The sequence below is a fragment of the Prionailurus bengalensis genome, chromosome B1, assembly GCF_016509475.1.
Source record: "Prionailurus bengalensis isolate Pbe53 chromosome B1, Fcat_Pben_1.1_paternal_pri, whole genome shotgun sequence".
In the NCBI taxonomy this organism is placed as follows: domain Eukaryota; kingdom Metazoa; phylum Chordata; class Mammalia; order Carnivora; family Felidae; genus Prionailurus; species Prionailurus bengalensis.
This window is the reverse complement of record NC_057344.1, coordinates 52,652,429-52,667,950: the sequence shown is the minus strand read 5'-3', so window position 1 is coordinate 52,667,950 and position 15,522 is coordinate 52,652,429. Positions and strand designations below refer to the sequence as shown.

The window sequence follows — 15,522 nt, the reverse complement described above, 5'->3', positions numbered from 1 at the left end:
GATGCCAAGTGAGCGTGACGCTGCGCTCCTCCATGCTTGGCGGCCCATTTCTGCTCAGTTGCTGTGTGTGGCTGGGCCAGCTGCAATTTCACAGCAGGGTTTGGCCTCTGCCTCCATACGGGCGATAGGCTTCTCTTGCCCTTACTGTTGGCCTGGGTCAGTGCTCTGCACACAGTGGGCGGTTGATAGACTGAATAATTGAAAGCAAAGAGCACCGGTTTTGGAGTCACACAGACCTGAGTCTGCATCTGGGCTCTGGCCTTCTGGCCCCGGGGCCCTCGGTGGGTTCCTGATGACAACACGGGACTGTTGCAGGAATTAAAGGAGTTCATTGCACAAAGCACCTGGCACATTTCTTGGCGCTCAAGTACTGGCAGCTATTCCACATTTGATCGATATGCATTATGTGCCCAGTAGACCCAGCAAAGGGTTGACTGGATGGAATGCCCAGAGCCCACTTAGCCTACCCCCTCATTAGCAGGGTCGGAACCTGAAGACCAGAGATAGGAAGTCCCCCAGCTGAGATGGCAAGACCAGTGCCCAGCTGTAGAAACGCAGCCTCAGGGACAGAACCCGCTTGGCACAGGCTGGCATTCTTGGGCATCCTCATCTCAGCTCTCCCAATTTCTTCCCCCACTGGTTTCAGGCTCCTCCTCCAGTCCTAACTTGAGGTCACTATCCTGTCTTACTAAAGTCATTTGTACCCCTAATGCCTGGTTGATCTTTGGCACCCATTCTGCTTTACCTCCACACGAACCCTCGGATCTCCCCCTCCCCAAACTCTCAAGTCTGCCCACTGGAATCCTCTGGCCCCTTCTAGATTCTGAGTACTATCTGGCTTCCTGAGCTGGATCCTTTATCTCCACTGGGATCACTAGGCTCCTGTCTCTTTAAAGTTCCTTTAGAGTATTGTTTCCCTTCCTCTGATGGCTCCCAGAAGCTGAGGTCGGTGGTATCTTCCCTTCCAATCAGGGCAATCTGTCCTCCTCAGAGGCAGCGACAGGCCCCCACCCCAGCAGGAGCCATCAGTGCCCACCTGCATCTTGATATCCTCCTGGTGGTCCAGGCTGGACTCACTGGATCGAGGATCACTCCTGGGGGTGGGATGGTCTACCACAGGTAGGAAGCTAGGGTGCTCTGCTTTCTTTCCAAGTTCTCATGTCCATTCCTCCCACAGCTGGAGCTGGTTGGCAAACCATCCATCCTCCCTCGTCTGCCTCAGTCCCCTTCCCCTATTCGTCCTGATCCATGGGCACTCTCACAGTTCCCTAAGTTTGTGGACACAGTTTGGAAACACGATTTACATTTGTACTCTATGTTGGAAAAAAAAATCAAAGCAACAAGTCCAGTGTTGCTTACCCAGGGTTTCTGTCAGCAGAACGTTTTTGTGAGATGTGAATGGATTTTTTTCTTCTTCTATTCATTTATTATTTTCCTCCTCGCCCACGTTTAGGCCACTGCCACAGGGAAACAGAAAGGAGAAACAAGAGAACGCTCCTGGCTCAGACTGAGAGAAATGTGGTGAGTTGGTCTGGGCAATATGGGGACCCAGGTGGTCTCACCAGAGTCCCTTGGTCCAAAGTTGGAGGGGAGCAGCGTGATGACTGCTGGACCCATGATGTGGCACAGAAGTCCTGGAGGAGGGCTTGACCCAGGTCAGAGGCCGGAACTAGACATCCTAGAAGTGGCCTGTGTGGATTGATGATGAAGACCAGATGTGTTGCACTGCCCCAAAGTCCTAAGACCCATTAGCGCCCCCCCCCCCCAGAACTGGGGCCCAGCCCTGGAGAAAGGGAGAGAGCACTGAGCTCACTGGGGCTATTTTCCACTACCAGCAGAAATCAAGATGTTCAGACTAGATATTCTATTTTTGCTCACCAAGTGTGGACTCAAGTCTACACTCACCCCACATGAATTTACTCTGTCATGACTTCACTGAACCCTCCAGATGTTCTTCCAGAGGCCAGGACCACCTTCGTAACAGACTCACTCAACCTACTCTTCCACTTTCTCTGAAGTCGGTGTCCTTATCAACAATTCCAAAGATTCCCCCTTAGCCTCATTGTTCTCGCAATCAGCACGTTCTTCTTCTTCTTCTTCTTCTTCTTTTTAAATGAATGACAAATGAGCAAAATACATATTTCTGAGTGTTGACCTTTGGAAGGTAAAAGGGAATAAAGCAAAGGGACTAATTCGGCCATGCATTGTCTACCCCTTAGATTTGCAAAGGGGTCATGGGAGAGTTTAAGGGTGGTTTGAAGGCTGTGTTAGAGACACCCTATGGTGTGACCAGACAGAGTGAGGAGCTAGGAGGTCCAGCCTGAGGGTCAGGCTGGTCACTGATTATCTGTGTGACCTCAAAAAGGAACTCTGCTCTCCGGGTGTGCCACTGGGAACTCGTGATACAGTGGGGTTGTGCAAACAGGGAATGAGGGTGTGTCCTTGTGTGTGCATGTGCCTGGCATGAGGCCCTTGCTACCCTAGCCCCCTGCTGCGCTCATTAGAAGAAGCCATCAGCCATGCCTGCTGGTGCCTGGGCCAGGGTGGCACAGTTATAGGAAGACTTGTGGAGGCTGAGACCTTGGGATTGGAACTTCAAGGATGCACAGGAGCTTTCTTCATGGAGATGGGCATGTCAAGTGGAGAAGAGGGCTCAGCACAAGCTCTGAGGTGTGACGGGCAACAGGGAGTCACTGGGGACAGGACTGCTGGGCCCAATGTGCCTAAAGAACAACACCAGGAGAGAAGCTGGAACAGGAGACTAAGACATCTGGTCCCAGGAGGCCTGGGTTTTGTTCTCAGGCACTGAGGAGTCAACAGAGATGTTCCTCTGGGGGTTCCAGGGCCACATTTGAGCTTCAGAGAGACCTTGCCAGCTACAGAGAGGATGGACTGCAGTGCAAATCACTGCAGAGAAGACAGGAGCTCTATGGATGTGGCAGTCATCTAGTCTAGAGGCAGGAAGGGCCTGAGTTAAAGCAGTGGAGATCCAGGGATAAATTTGAGAAAGGAGGAGACAGATATTATCACAGATGTTATCACAGTATTGCCCTCAGTCAGGGAAACCAGTGAGTGTTCTAGCCCACCCTCTGGCCTTTGCTAAGGCTCCCACTTTCCCCGCACTTTAGGTTTCTTCCACAGGGAACAGAGCCTCCTCCAGAAGATGCTGGGGTAAAGGTTGGGATGGGGGGGGGGCAGGGGGGACTCAGTCACCCTTAGCAGGGCAGTGGAAGATGAGGCAAATATCCTGAGGATTTCAGACCCTGCCTCTTCAGTGTGGAGTCGGGTGAAGGAAGGCCAGCCCCAGAGAAAGAAGGAGATGGGGCCCCTGCTGTGACCCCCATCCCAGCATCCCCATGGAGCTGCTGGCCGCCAACACACCATTCTGGGCTCTGAGCTGAGGGGAGGAGGAGGAGAATGCTCCCTCCCTTCTCAAGACCCACTCAGACTAGAAGACAGGCACTTCTTGCCATTTGACAGCAGAGAACTTTGATGAGAAAACAAGCGAGAAGAACTTTAGGGAAGAAAGTGCTTTAGCAAAGGATTGCTACAAAATGGATGAAGCTTGGAAACCTCTTTATGGGGCAGACTTTATTCCTTACTCTGTCACAATGGCCTTGGCAACAGTGGGTTTGGGCATGTTTTGTTGTTGTTGGTAGGTATGTGTGTCACCTCTGTGTGTGGGCCTCCGTGTATCTGTGCATGTGCTTGTGTGTGCATGTGCCTGTGTGGCTGTGTGTGTTCGTGCGTGTGTGAGATGGAGAGAGAGCATATCCTACATCAATAACCTCTTCCCCTGGAGAGATTTTCTTTTTTGTTTTTCTAGTTATAACATCTTTAAAACAGGGCCCAAAATGGACGACTTCCCCTAAACACCACATGCCAGAGAGCTCCAGGACATCCCAGGCTGGAAGTAGAAGCGCTCCCTTCTCAGACTGAATCTCAGGTGGGGCAGGTGGGAGGTGGGGGACACCTTCAGTCACTCGGGTAATCTCCAACAGCAAACCACCACACTGGAGACATTTTTGAACACGTGCTCAGTGGAGGCTGGCTGGCGGCCATTCCCACGTGCAAGGAACTAAAGACATGGAACCATGAAGATTCACAGAAGTCCATTTAAGATTCATTGATCTTAAATATCAAACTTATGACAACATTCTATAGGGACAGAGTCAGCTCCCCAGAGCCCACAGTTCTTCCCTATTCTTTTTCATGCCTTTTCTTCATTCAATTTCCAACAGGCTTTCCAGTTCGACAGGAAAGGAAGGACCAAACATGGAGATGTCAACTTTCTTACATACAGGCTGTCTCTCCATGGCGGTTTGGACAGCACACAAATAAATAGGAGGGGGGAGTTGGCAGGAAGGTGGAGCACACGTCATCAGAGAGTGGCTTTATGTGCAGGCAGCAATTAGAGGAACCTGATTTGAAAACAGAAGGCTCCAGACCCACTGGGATGAATGTCGCAGAGTCATTTTGCAGGAATCCAATGAACGTTGCATTGCAAGCCATGTGCACCCTAATCAAGGGCCTCATGGAGAAAGATTTTAAACCCTTTTTCCTATGCCACAAAGGAGTATGACCTTTCTGTGAGGAAACTATTGTGCAAGCAAATGAGATCTCTCTAAAGGCCAGAGTCCCAGCTCTGAGGAAGACATCAGTCACTGGGCCTGTCCTTCGTCTCTGAGCCAGAAGCCTCTCTGGGGGTGTCACTTTCACTTCCCATTTGCTCGTTCTCAGAGGCCGCTTGTCTGAGTGACAACATGGAGCAAAGAAGCCTCGGAAGATTTATTTGACCAGGAGGAGAGTTTGGGAGCTGGCTCCTTTGTCTGACAGCCCAAGAGGCTAGCAGCTTCAGCTGAAGTAAGATCCCAGCAGAAACATGGGTACAAGTGACACCCCACCCTTACCTCCTCCACACCTGTGACAGAGCCACCAGGTCTGGTTGTTAAGGCCGATATGAGCAGGTATCTCTTGCCAATCTCAGCCTCAGACAGTTGCCAACAACAAGCACTCTGTACCTCACAGAGCCCTGTTTCCACTTGAGGAAATGTCTCTGCTTTCTACGTCTAACTGACGCTGGTGGCAAAGGCCTCCCAGGAGTGATTCTTGGAGCAGGAAGAGAATCCCGTGTTGACTCAAGAGCATATGGGAAAGCCACGTTTCCCCCCAGGAATTAACCAGAAGTCAATTCTTTCTGTACCAGCAAGTCCCAAACCCTCCTGGATGGATGAAATCTGATGAAAGCCAGAAATGCTCTTTGTAGAGGGTTGCCTGTGTCCACAAAAGTTTACATGCAAGTTAAAGAAGCTTATAAGCTCCGTGAAACGCCTCAAGGGGCTATGGTCTCCCAAAGTTAGGTCACCAGCACCAGCAACTGGTGCAGGGGCATGACCATTGTGGGAAGAAAGTCTCTATCCAGGGCCATACACTTCCCCCTCTTTCCCTGCCACCAAGCAGACAGCAGGACCCTCTGGGTACCTGGGCCTCTTTTGCAAGGCTCAGGACTCAGGAAAACCCAGGTGGCAAGCTATTCTCCACTGGCCCCTGCTTCGCAAAGCCAGATGCAGACAGGACGCTGATCTGTGGTTTGAAACTGAGGTATCCTGCTTCTCATCAGCAATGTGCTGGGGCCAACTCGTGCAGGTTTGTAAGAGCCAGTTGTTAAATTCGGGGGAACTTTACGAGCCATTTGTTAAGCACCTCATTATTCAACACCAAACCATATAAAATGAAAATGGTCTAAAATCAAAATTAAATTATATAAAATACAATTAAATGAGTTATATTAAAAACGAAGGTAGTAAACACCCAAATGTCATCATTTCCCAGTTATTTCACTACATTTCACTATTCTCACTGAGGTCATTTACATCAGTTGTGTGTGCAGTGGAAATGCTGTATAATGGTGCGCTGTTGCACATCTCTTCCCGGCCCCATGTCCAGCCAGGTCACGTTGGCAGCTTGAAATTGGCAATATAGGAGTGTTTACACCACAGGAATAGGAAAGGGCTTCTGGGGTTGATTTGCTTTTTTGTTGATTTTTCAGACTTAATACCGTGATGGATAAAATGTTAAAATAATGCAGGTAATCCTTTAAAATGTGTCCTATTTATATCTGTTAATAGCACAAAGGACTTGAGAAAAGTGTTTTGAGTAATTAAAAACTATTAGCCAATGTAACAAAGAAGCCAGTGACATCACTGCCTCATGAGTGCAATTCCAACATGTCTTTGTCACATTGGTCTACTTAACATAAATGAAAATACCAATGGATGTTCATGCCAACACTATGTTTGTGCATCAGTTGCAGCCCATGGATATGAGAATTTGGCAAAAGTCAACAAAAACATTCTGTGGAGAATCGATCGCTCTATGGTATTTATAATGAATATTTTCTTAAAATTGTTTTCATGTTTATTTATTTTTGAGAGAGAGAGAGAAAGAGACAGAGTACAAGCAGGGAAGGGGCAGAGGGAGAGGGAGACACAGAATTCGAAACAGGCTCCAGGCTCTGAGCTGTCAGCACAGAGCCCGACATGAAGCTTGAACTCACAAACCGGGAGATCATGATCTGAGCCGAAGTCAGAAGCTTAACCGACTGAACCACCCAGGGCCCCAAGAACGTTACATATTTTATTTGTAAATTATGTGTTACATATTCTTTATACCAGTACAATGTTTAATGAACTTACGTGTGTATATATGTGTGTACATTTGTTTCCCGGAAAGCTGGTTGTTGAATATTTACCAGCGTCTGACTGCTCTCAGTCTAGGAGATAGCTATCTTAACCTAATCTCCCCCTGCTGTACTGGCAGATGGCAGGATGTCCATCAGACACCACAAGGGGGAAATGATTCCTTTCCACGTCAACACATGGGAAAAAGGGATTTGAGCCTTTGCCATAAAGCTACCCAAATAAAACCATGAAATGGGTTATTGTTTTTGATCCCATCTTCAAATGAAATAGGTTTTGTTTGTTTGTTTGTTTGTTTACTTTGAGAAAGAGAGAGTGAGAACAAGGGAGGGGCAGAGAGAGAGAGAGAGAGAATCCCAAACAGGCTCTGCACCACCATCACAGAGCTTGTTGCAGGGCTCAAACTCATGGACCGTGAGATCATGACCTGAGCCAAAATCAAGAGTGAGACGTCGCTCAACCGACTGAGCCACCCAGGCACCCCTCAAATGAAATAGTTTTTTTAAAAAATAAACATCTTTTTAAAAATCTGATTCTACTATAGAAATGGTAGGAATTAACGGACTCTTCCCATGGAATAACTACATCTAATCTTTGTAGCAGTACCAAGAGGAATATCTGTAAGAATAGGCAGTGAGACAAGCTGCTTGTGTATGTCTAACAGACCCACAGCTGAATATCTCACCATAGGTGGCACCCTTGTAGAAACAAAACAAGACAAACAAAAAACACAAAGAATTGGTCTATGTTTTGTACACAGAAAGGAAACTAATTCTTATCGAGCACCCATACCATGCATCAAGCGCTTTCAAAAATGCTGTTCTGTTTTTGTTTATTGACTTATTCATTTTCTGGTGCTTCCAAAAAGATTTGAAGCTACTTATAAAAATATGTATGAAATGATAGCAGAGGAAAACAAATGAAGAAATCAAGACCAAAGGACAAATTCAGGCAGGAAAACAAATCTGAGCGTCAAGCTTGTACGCAGGAATACAGACCATGAGATGCACTGCCCAATTGCTAGTGGTTGGATGCAAATTAGGCTGTCAGTGTCCTGGAGTCCAAAGCACAGAGTGGGAAATCATCGGTTTGAAGAGTCAGTGTCTTTGAGACATCCTTTGCTCCAGAGAAGCGTGGATTTTCCAGGTTTGGAGCCTGAGAGTAATCATCCTGCAGCCGTTCGTAGGGTGATCCTGAGTGTCATGGTGGACAGCAGTCTCAGTGGCATCCCAGCAATGATGACACAGTGAGGTCCCTACCTTGTGTCTTATAGCAGCCTTCAGCTGGAGCCTAGGATGGTATAGCCTCACCAGGAAAGGGTGCCAAGCCTGATTCTGGAATGCAATTCCCTGAACACTCCAAGCATTGAGATCCAGACACACAGCTCTCAGACTGACTAGCTTCATGGTAGGGGGAGAGGGGTGAGGAACACCCCAAATATCTAGATTTATGTTTCTCAATCATATTGACTTCATGGCCTCTTTGAGAAACATAACAAAGCCATGGTCTCCCTTTGGCATATTTCAAGATAAATATCATGCATAAAAATAAATGTTAAAAGTTACGATGTGAACTGTGCTTTTTCTTTTTTTTTTAATTTTTTTAAAAACATTTATTTATTTTTGAGAGACAGAGAGAGGCAGAGCATGAGCAGGGGAGGGGGAGAGAGAGACACACACGCACAGAATCCGAAGGAGGCTCCAGGCTCTGAGCTGTTTGTTAGCACAGAGCCCGACGTGGGGCCCGAACTCACGAACCGCAAGACCATGACCTGAGCCGAAGCCGGACACTCAACCGACTGAGCCACCCAGGCGCCCCTGAAATGAGCTTTTTCAAATTACAAGGACTCCTCTGGTGGTTCTCACACAGAGAACTGAATAGAATCTAGGTGGAAACTCTTCAGTTTCAACTCACCTAAGAGGGCATTGAGAGTTTATTCTTATAACCCTATGATGGGCTGCTACCAACAAGTAAAGAGCTAAGACTCCAGGGCAAAAGTAACCTACCTGAGTTATGCCAGTAGAGAGTGAGGTCAAACTATTATTTCAGAAAGACATTCAGTGACTTGTCCAAGGTCACAGCAGGGCTAAACATTGAACCAAGCCTTCTGGCTCACAGGCTGGCCATCCACTCTCTATGCAAGAAAACCTCTCAGCCACACCTGCTTTGTCATACTCCTATGCCCAAGTTCTTTCTAATTCTGGGATCCACAACACATTGAGAGATAAAATTAAATTATCATTACTAAATATTTGACTTGGTGATTCCAAATATTTTGGGTTGGCAGATGCTTTCAGGACTGTGATAGAAGCCAGGAGCACTCTGTGGAGAAGAGTGAAGAGTGTGAATGTCCACAAAAACTTGCAGACAACTTCACAGCGCTCATAGACCCCATGGAACTCATCAAGTTTCCATGATCTTGGAGGTCAGAATTCCTGACCCATTAAGCACAAATCATCTCATATCTTTGTAGGCACTACACAAATATGCACAAACATTTCCTGCACTTGAGCACCCCTGAGGGTGAGGGCCTCCTTAAATTCTGCCTCCCAGGTGCCTTGCTTGCCTCACCCTTGTCCTAGCCCAGCAGCCCAGGTATCAAGGTATACAAAGAAGCCAGAAGAAAGTGGTGATGACAAGGCACCCAAAGGAGCCTCCTTCTACCACATGGCTTGGGAAACATCAGCCCTTTGGTGTACACAGTGGCCTGTTGTGAGTGAAGGTCATGCAGGGTCAGCAGGGACCATGGCATAGCCTCTTCTATGCCTCCGTCTCTGGCTCCAATCATCTGGTTCAATTTAATTCTCATATCTGTGCTTGAAGCTGGGTGCACCTTTACAGAGAACTGGGCCATTTGCTCACACCCCCAGCTGGAAGTGGCAGAGCCAGGTCCTGGTGCAGAACTGGCTGGCCCCAAGGCCCAGCATCTTCCTCTGGCCAGCACCGCCTTGCAGACACCTGCTGATAGGCATCTTCTTCTTCAGGGGCCCCTATTAAAACCCCGGCATGACCATGGCACTGGAGTTCATTGGGCTAAGGGCGATCATTAAATCTTACACGTTTTTCCTCCTTTGAGCTTTCTTCCTCATAGTTTAATCTTCACTTGCATTCAAAAACTTGTCCTTGTTTCTTTCACTCAAGGACCATTTTGCAGGGTAACTGCCCTGAGCCAGACATTGTCCTGAGTGCTGGGACCCAAAGAGGGATGAAAGGGGGACAGCTCCCTGTCCTGGAGGAGCTCAGATCCAGAACTCTTACAAACAAGTAGCCCTAAGCATGTTGTTGGAGGTTCACGGGGACAAGGAATGGATTTGGACACTGGTGACAGAAGAGAAGGAGGTGGGATCGGTCAAGAGAATTAGAACAGGTGGGCCTTGCCCAGATGAGAAAGTGGGGAGGAGGTCCCAGGCCAAGAGAGCAGCAGGAGCAGGTGCCACCCACCCCGTCCCCCCACCCCGGGCCCCCATGCATTTCAGAGAAGCGAGTGACCGGCCCAGTCAAAGTGCATATAGGTTAGCAGTGGGGGCAGCAGGAGATATGACAGGAAAGGTACTTTGGGCCCAGTGGTAATCACTGTTCTTGGTTTCGATCTTCATCTGAGTGTTGTGATTTTTATCTAGGTGCTGTCTTCCTACAGCTTCACGATTCTTTCTTCTTTCTCACCTGCTTTCTCTAATCTGGCTGGGACATCACCCCAGAACGAGGGCACACCTGCTCTACTGGGCCTGGTGGAGGGGGGCATGTGTGGGGGTGGGGTGGGATAAAGGTTTCTCAGTCTCCCCTGTTACCTCCCCACACACCTGAACTTTCCAAATAAGGATGCTGGCCCCTGATGGCTCTGTCCAGCTGCTGCAGATTCTAGGGCAACACGGTGAGCTCCCAAGGCCATGGCGTCACTCCATCAGGAGCTGGTTCTACGTTCCTCAGGCCACAGCTTAGTTCAGGGAATTATTTTCCAGCACAGCTCATGGCTGCTTGGCTGGCCACAGATTCTGTGGGGATGGTTGGGACCAGAGGATGGCAGTTCCCATCCTGGTATTCCACACAGGGTTGGGGCTCTCACCTGCCTCCATTCTGGCCTTCTCCTTCCTCACTGAGGAGAGGTCAGGTTTGGGTCTCTGGGCATGCACTTGGAGGCCTGAGAGCCTGACCTAGCACAGTGAGCTCTGCTGGGCAAACAGAGGATGGGGTACTTAACCCTGAAGCCCCTGACATAGAGTGAGGGCTCAACACATGTGTGCTGAATGAAAGAATAAGTGAGTGATAAGGAATGCCACAAAGAGAAATATAGAAATTTCTAGGACTAAGGTTGGGAGAGACAATGGTTAAAAAAAAAAAAAAAAAGCAAAAGGCCTGCTATGTTCCAGAAACTTCAAAGAGAGGGTAGGGACTACTGGACCATGCTTGGTTTCCCCAAGCATGTTCACATTTTGACCATGTCTGCTTTAGGGCAGGAGCATAATTTTTTTAGCTTTTTATTTTGGAATAATTTTAGGTTTATAGAAAAGTTGCAAAGATAGTGTAGAGACTTCCCATATACCCTGCACTCAGCTTCCCCTAATGTTATCATCTTACTTAACCATGGTATACTTGGCAGAACTAAGAAAATCACATTGGCACAATGGTATTAATTAAACTCCAGGCTTTATTTAGATTTCACCTATTTTCATTAAGGACTTTTCACAAAGACATTTGGTGACTTGTCCAAGGTCACACCGCCAGGAAGCATCCAATCCCATCCCAGATGTTAATTCCAGATTTAGTTGTCAGGTCTCCTTACTCTCCTCTGATGTGTGACAGTTTCCCCATCTTTCCTCATTTTCCATGACCTTGACAATTGTGAAGGTTAAATGTTCTGCAGATTGTCCCTCCCTTTGGATTTGTCTCATGATGAGACCGGGGTTAAAGGTTTGGGGGAAGAACAGCGCAGAGGGGAAGTACTTTTCTCCTTTCACCGCAGCCAAAGTTACACAATATAACACGACATCCCTTGAAACGTTAACCTTGACCACCTGCTTAAGGTGGCGTCTGCTGATGTTCTCCACTACAGAGTTACTGTTTTTCCCTTTCCATACTTCATTCTAAGTCTCTTCCGCACTCAAGGTGAGCAGAGTCAAGCTCCATCTAGAGAGGAGAGGCATCTACACATATCATGTGGAATTTTTCTCTATAACAATGGAAGCACAATGGCAATAATTTTTTTAATGTTTATTTACTTATTTTTGAGAGAGAGAGAGAGAGAGAGAGAGTCCCAAGCATACTCAGTGCTGACAGCCCAGAGCCCCACACAGGGCTCAAACTCACAAACCATGAGATTGTGACCTAAGCCAAAATCAAGAGTTGGACACTTAATGGACTGAGCCACCCAGGCGCCCCAATTATAAAAATTATTTAGTTTCTTGGTAATGTGGATAGTTGAAAGCAGTGGTCAATTATGAAATGACTAGAACAGTTGTCAAAACCTAAGAATTGGGGGTGTGGGTTAAATGGGTGATGGGCATTAAGGAGGGCATTTTTTGGGATGAGCACTGGGTGTCACATGTAAGAGATGAATCACTGGGTTCTACTCCTAAAACCAAGACTACACTGTATGTTAACTAACTTGAATACATAAAAGCAAAAACAGACCCCAAAAAACCCAACAACTTAGAATTTTAAAAATCCTCTCAAAATATGTTAGCAACTGTTCTTTCCTTCTCAGAAATGGCTCTCTTAGCCAAAAAAGTCATCATTAAACCTATTTCATCACCCAACCCCTGATGTCTGAGAAATGGATAAACTTATTTAAAAACAACATTTAGAAAGGGCAACAACCAATCATTTATGTTGAGCCAAACTGACACTCCCCTTCCATCACTGCTAATCTCTATCATGTCTGCCTCTTAGGTACAATTACCCTGGTTTATAGAGAGGCCGAGTAACTTGCTTGGAGCCCCACAGCTGGTATGTGTGTGCCCACCCATATTCCCACCCCTCAGTCTTCTACCTTTCGTGTGGCACATTCACTGACTTTTCCAGCTTAGAAAACCCAAGAAGCAGAATCTACCTGGATGGATAAGCTTTTATTAAAAAAAAAAAAAAAAAAAAAAAGAAGAGAAAAAGAAAAAGAAAATGAGGAGCTCCTGGGTGGCTCAGTCGGTTAAACATCTGACTTCAGCCCAGGTCATGATCTCACAGTTCATAAGTTCAAGCTCAGCGTTGGGCTCTGAGCAGATAGTACATAGCTTGGAGCCTGCTTCGCATTCTGTCTCTCTCTCTCTCTCTCTCTGCCCCTTCCATACTTGTGTGCTCTCTCTCTCAAAAATAAATAAACAGAAAAATATGGGGAAGAAAAGAAAGAAAGATAAAGAAACACATAAACACACACAACTAAAAAACTCTCCAAAGTAGAAACCAACAAATGATCGGACAATCTATTCATAGCTATGGCTCAGATCATGTTAATGTCTTCTCTCTCTATAACATCCAAAGTGATGTTCCTGACCACTCTCCTAACCACAGGCCTCAGAACACTGTTTGCACAGTTTAAAAGAATAAGATGGTCAAAAAGGTAGAAGATGCAGTCTTACCTTGACAAATGCTCAGTAGCTTTTCACCATGGCTTTTTAAATCCCTGCACCCTTGTGATGCAACAGCTTTCTAGCTATAACCAGCAACTCTTGATGCAATCCCAAAGAAAAAACCCATGCCTGTTGTCTCAATCAGTTCACGTAGCTTGTGGCTTCCTGCTGGCAGCGAGCACCAGGCAGAGGTGGCCGGCTCCTGGGTTTGTGGTCAGAGCTTCACCAGCTTCCCCCAAGGAGCCCCGCCCCTCTCGCTGAGCTCTTTGAAGGCTTCTGTGGGTTCACTAGGTCCAGTGGGCACTGCTGACCCAGAAAAACCTGTGAGGAAGGAGCGCAAGCAGCTGGTCTTTCTCAGGCCCTGGGCTCCACTGGTCCCGATGACTCTCTGCCACTAAAGTTTTCTCATGGGGTTTTGGTTTAGTGACATGGGTGGTGCCTTCCTACACCAAACTGGGCAGAGTTAGTAAACCTCCAAGCTAACTCTACAGGGTATTTAGCTCTGCCTAGCAGTATTTATCCGCAAGACAAGAAAGAGCTTGGTCTCTGATGCCTTGTGCCATCTGTATGAGCCTGGGCAGCTGTTCTCTAGCCTTGTTCATTTTGTTTTGTCTTCCAAATAGTGTCGATGATACCCAGCCCAGAGATACTATGGGCACAAATGATAGAATGGGTGGGAGTGACGGGCACAGAATGGGCTCTCAATAAATGTGAATTCTCATTTCTAAAACAAGTGGCCCTCTAGCCAGTCATTGGTTCTGATTGCAGAATCCTTTCAGTAGTGCCACTTCACTTGACTCGGAACACTCAGGGGAGCAGAGAATGATGGGCCTAACAATCTGGAATGGTGAGGTGGTGCCTGTCCTGTACTATACCAGCTAAGGGACCAACAGGACCAAGTTGCTGAGACAACCTCAGGAGGCTTGCGGGTCCAGCCAGACATGGTAAGCCACTGGTCACCTGCTTTGTGATCCAGGGACAGAAGGGAGTCCATGGGCAAGCTCCTTTCCTGCCTTTATGTCTGGGAACCTTCGCAGGGATGGAATTCAGATAGGCTTGCTTTACTCCTGGCCTGGGACCACAGTCCAGATCTCAGTTTCCTCATAGATTTTAAGACTAAGACAATAAGTTGCTGTGAGTTTTCAGTAAGAAAGAGCTTTTTGACAGATATTCATAGCAACAGCAGCAGCAACACAGAGTTTTTGGGTTCTAAGCCTCCTTGGAAACAATCTTCTTAATTTCTCCAAAAAGTTTTTGTGACAGTAAGTGGATTAATGCATAAAACATTATATCTGTTACAGTATTTAGCAATAGTAAACTCCAAATAACCAGTAGCTGATGTGAATACACCTAATCTAAGTTCCAAATCTAATCCTTATCACTGCTTTGTCTTCTATTCTTGGTAGTGAAGAGCCCCAAACAGTGTCCAGAACCACTTGTGCTCAGTGCATCATAGCTCTTATTAATTTATTACTTATTCATCTCCTGACACCTGAGAGTTGGATCTAAGCGTTAAATGCAAGTTGAAAGGATCCCAAACTCCTTAAGCATATGATTTAAAAAATTGCTGACTTGAGATGAGGTTATTTAGTCTTTTTATTTCAATTCAATTAACACAACAAATTTTGTGAATGTTTGCTCTGTGATAAGCACACACCAGAGGCTAGGGGTAGAGATATAAATAAACATGACCTTCCTCTGAGGGAGTCAGCCTAGGGAACCTGGGAAGGGTGTCTGGTAGACAGACATTATAATGGGGTATGATAAGTGTGGCTATAGAAGCCCAACAGGGCAGTGTGGCTATAGTAGAACAGAGGCAGGAGCTATAGGAGCATCAGGGATTATTGGGGGGAGTTACCAAGGAGATGGTTTTGAACATGATTTGTGACTAAGAATCCTTCAAACTCTCAGAGGCAGATACCTAGGTGGAGTCTTCTACTGAGCAAGGACTCAGTGATGCCAAGGTATGTCCAATTATGTATAATTAAAGAAATGACTAAATAAGTGATTTGGGGACAAAATTTTATATTGAGAGCATAGTGGGGAATAGGAGATGCATCTTCCTAAGGAAAAAAAAAAATCTATGTTCCTCTGACTCTGGGTCATCCATTCAAGATTGGAGTGCAAGGGGATGTGAGTGTTTGCAGGGAAGGGAGGATAAGCTGATGTTTTTGTGGTCTGGAAAAAAAATTGTCACCTTTCTATCCACCTCCAGGAGACAGGGGTTCAAAAAAACCAAAAATGGATTCTAGCAGCCACTCAGA

The 15,522-nt window shown here is 46.7% G+C and overlaps 1 protein-coding gene across 1 annotated transcript in view; it reads right to left on the bottom strand.

The window, feature by feature from the left end:
- The window catches only part of BLK (BLK proto-oncogene, Src family tyrosine kinase), a 79,149-nt gene extending 65,512 nt beyond the window's left edge, over positions 1–13,637 (bottom strand). The window contains exon 1 of the mRNA XM_043565235.1: positions 13,268–13,637. The gene's annotated coding sequence lies outside the window, so the exon portion shown is untranslated. The remainder of the gene's footprint in view (positions 1–13,267) is intronic.
- Positions 13,638–15,522: the final 1,885 nt, after the last annotated feature.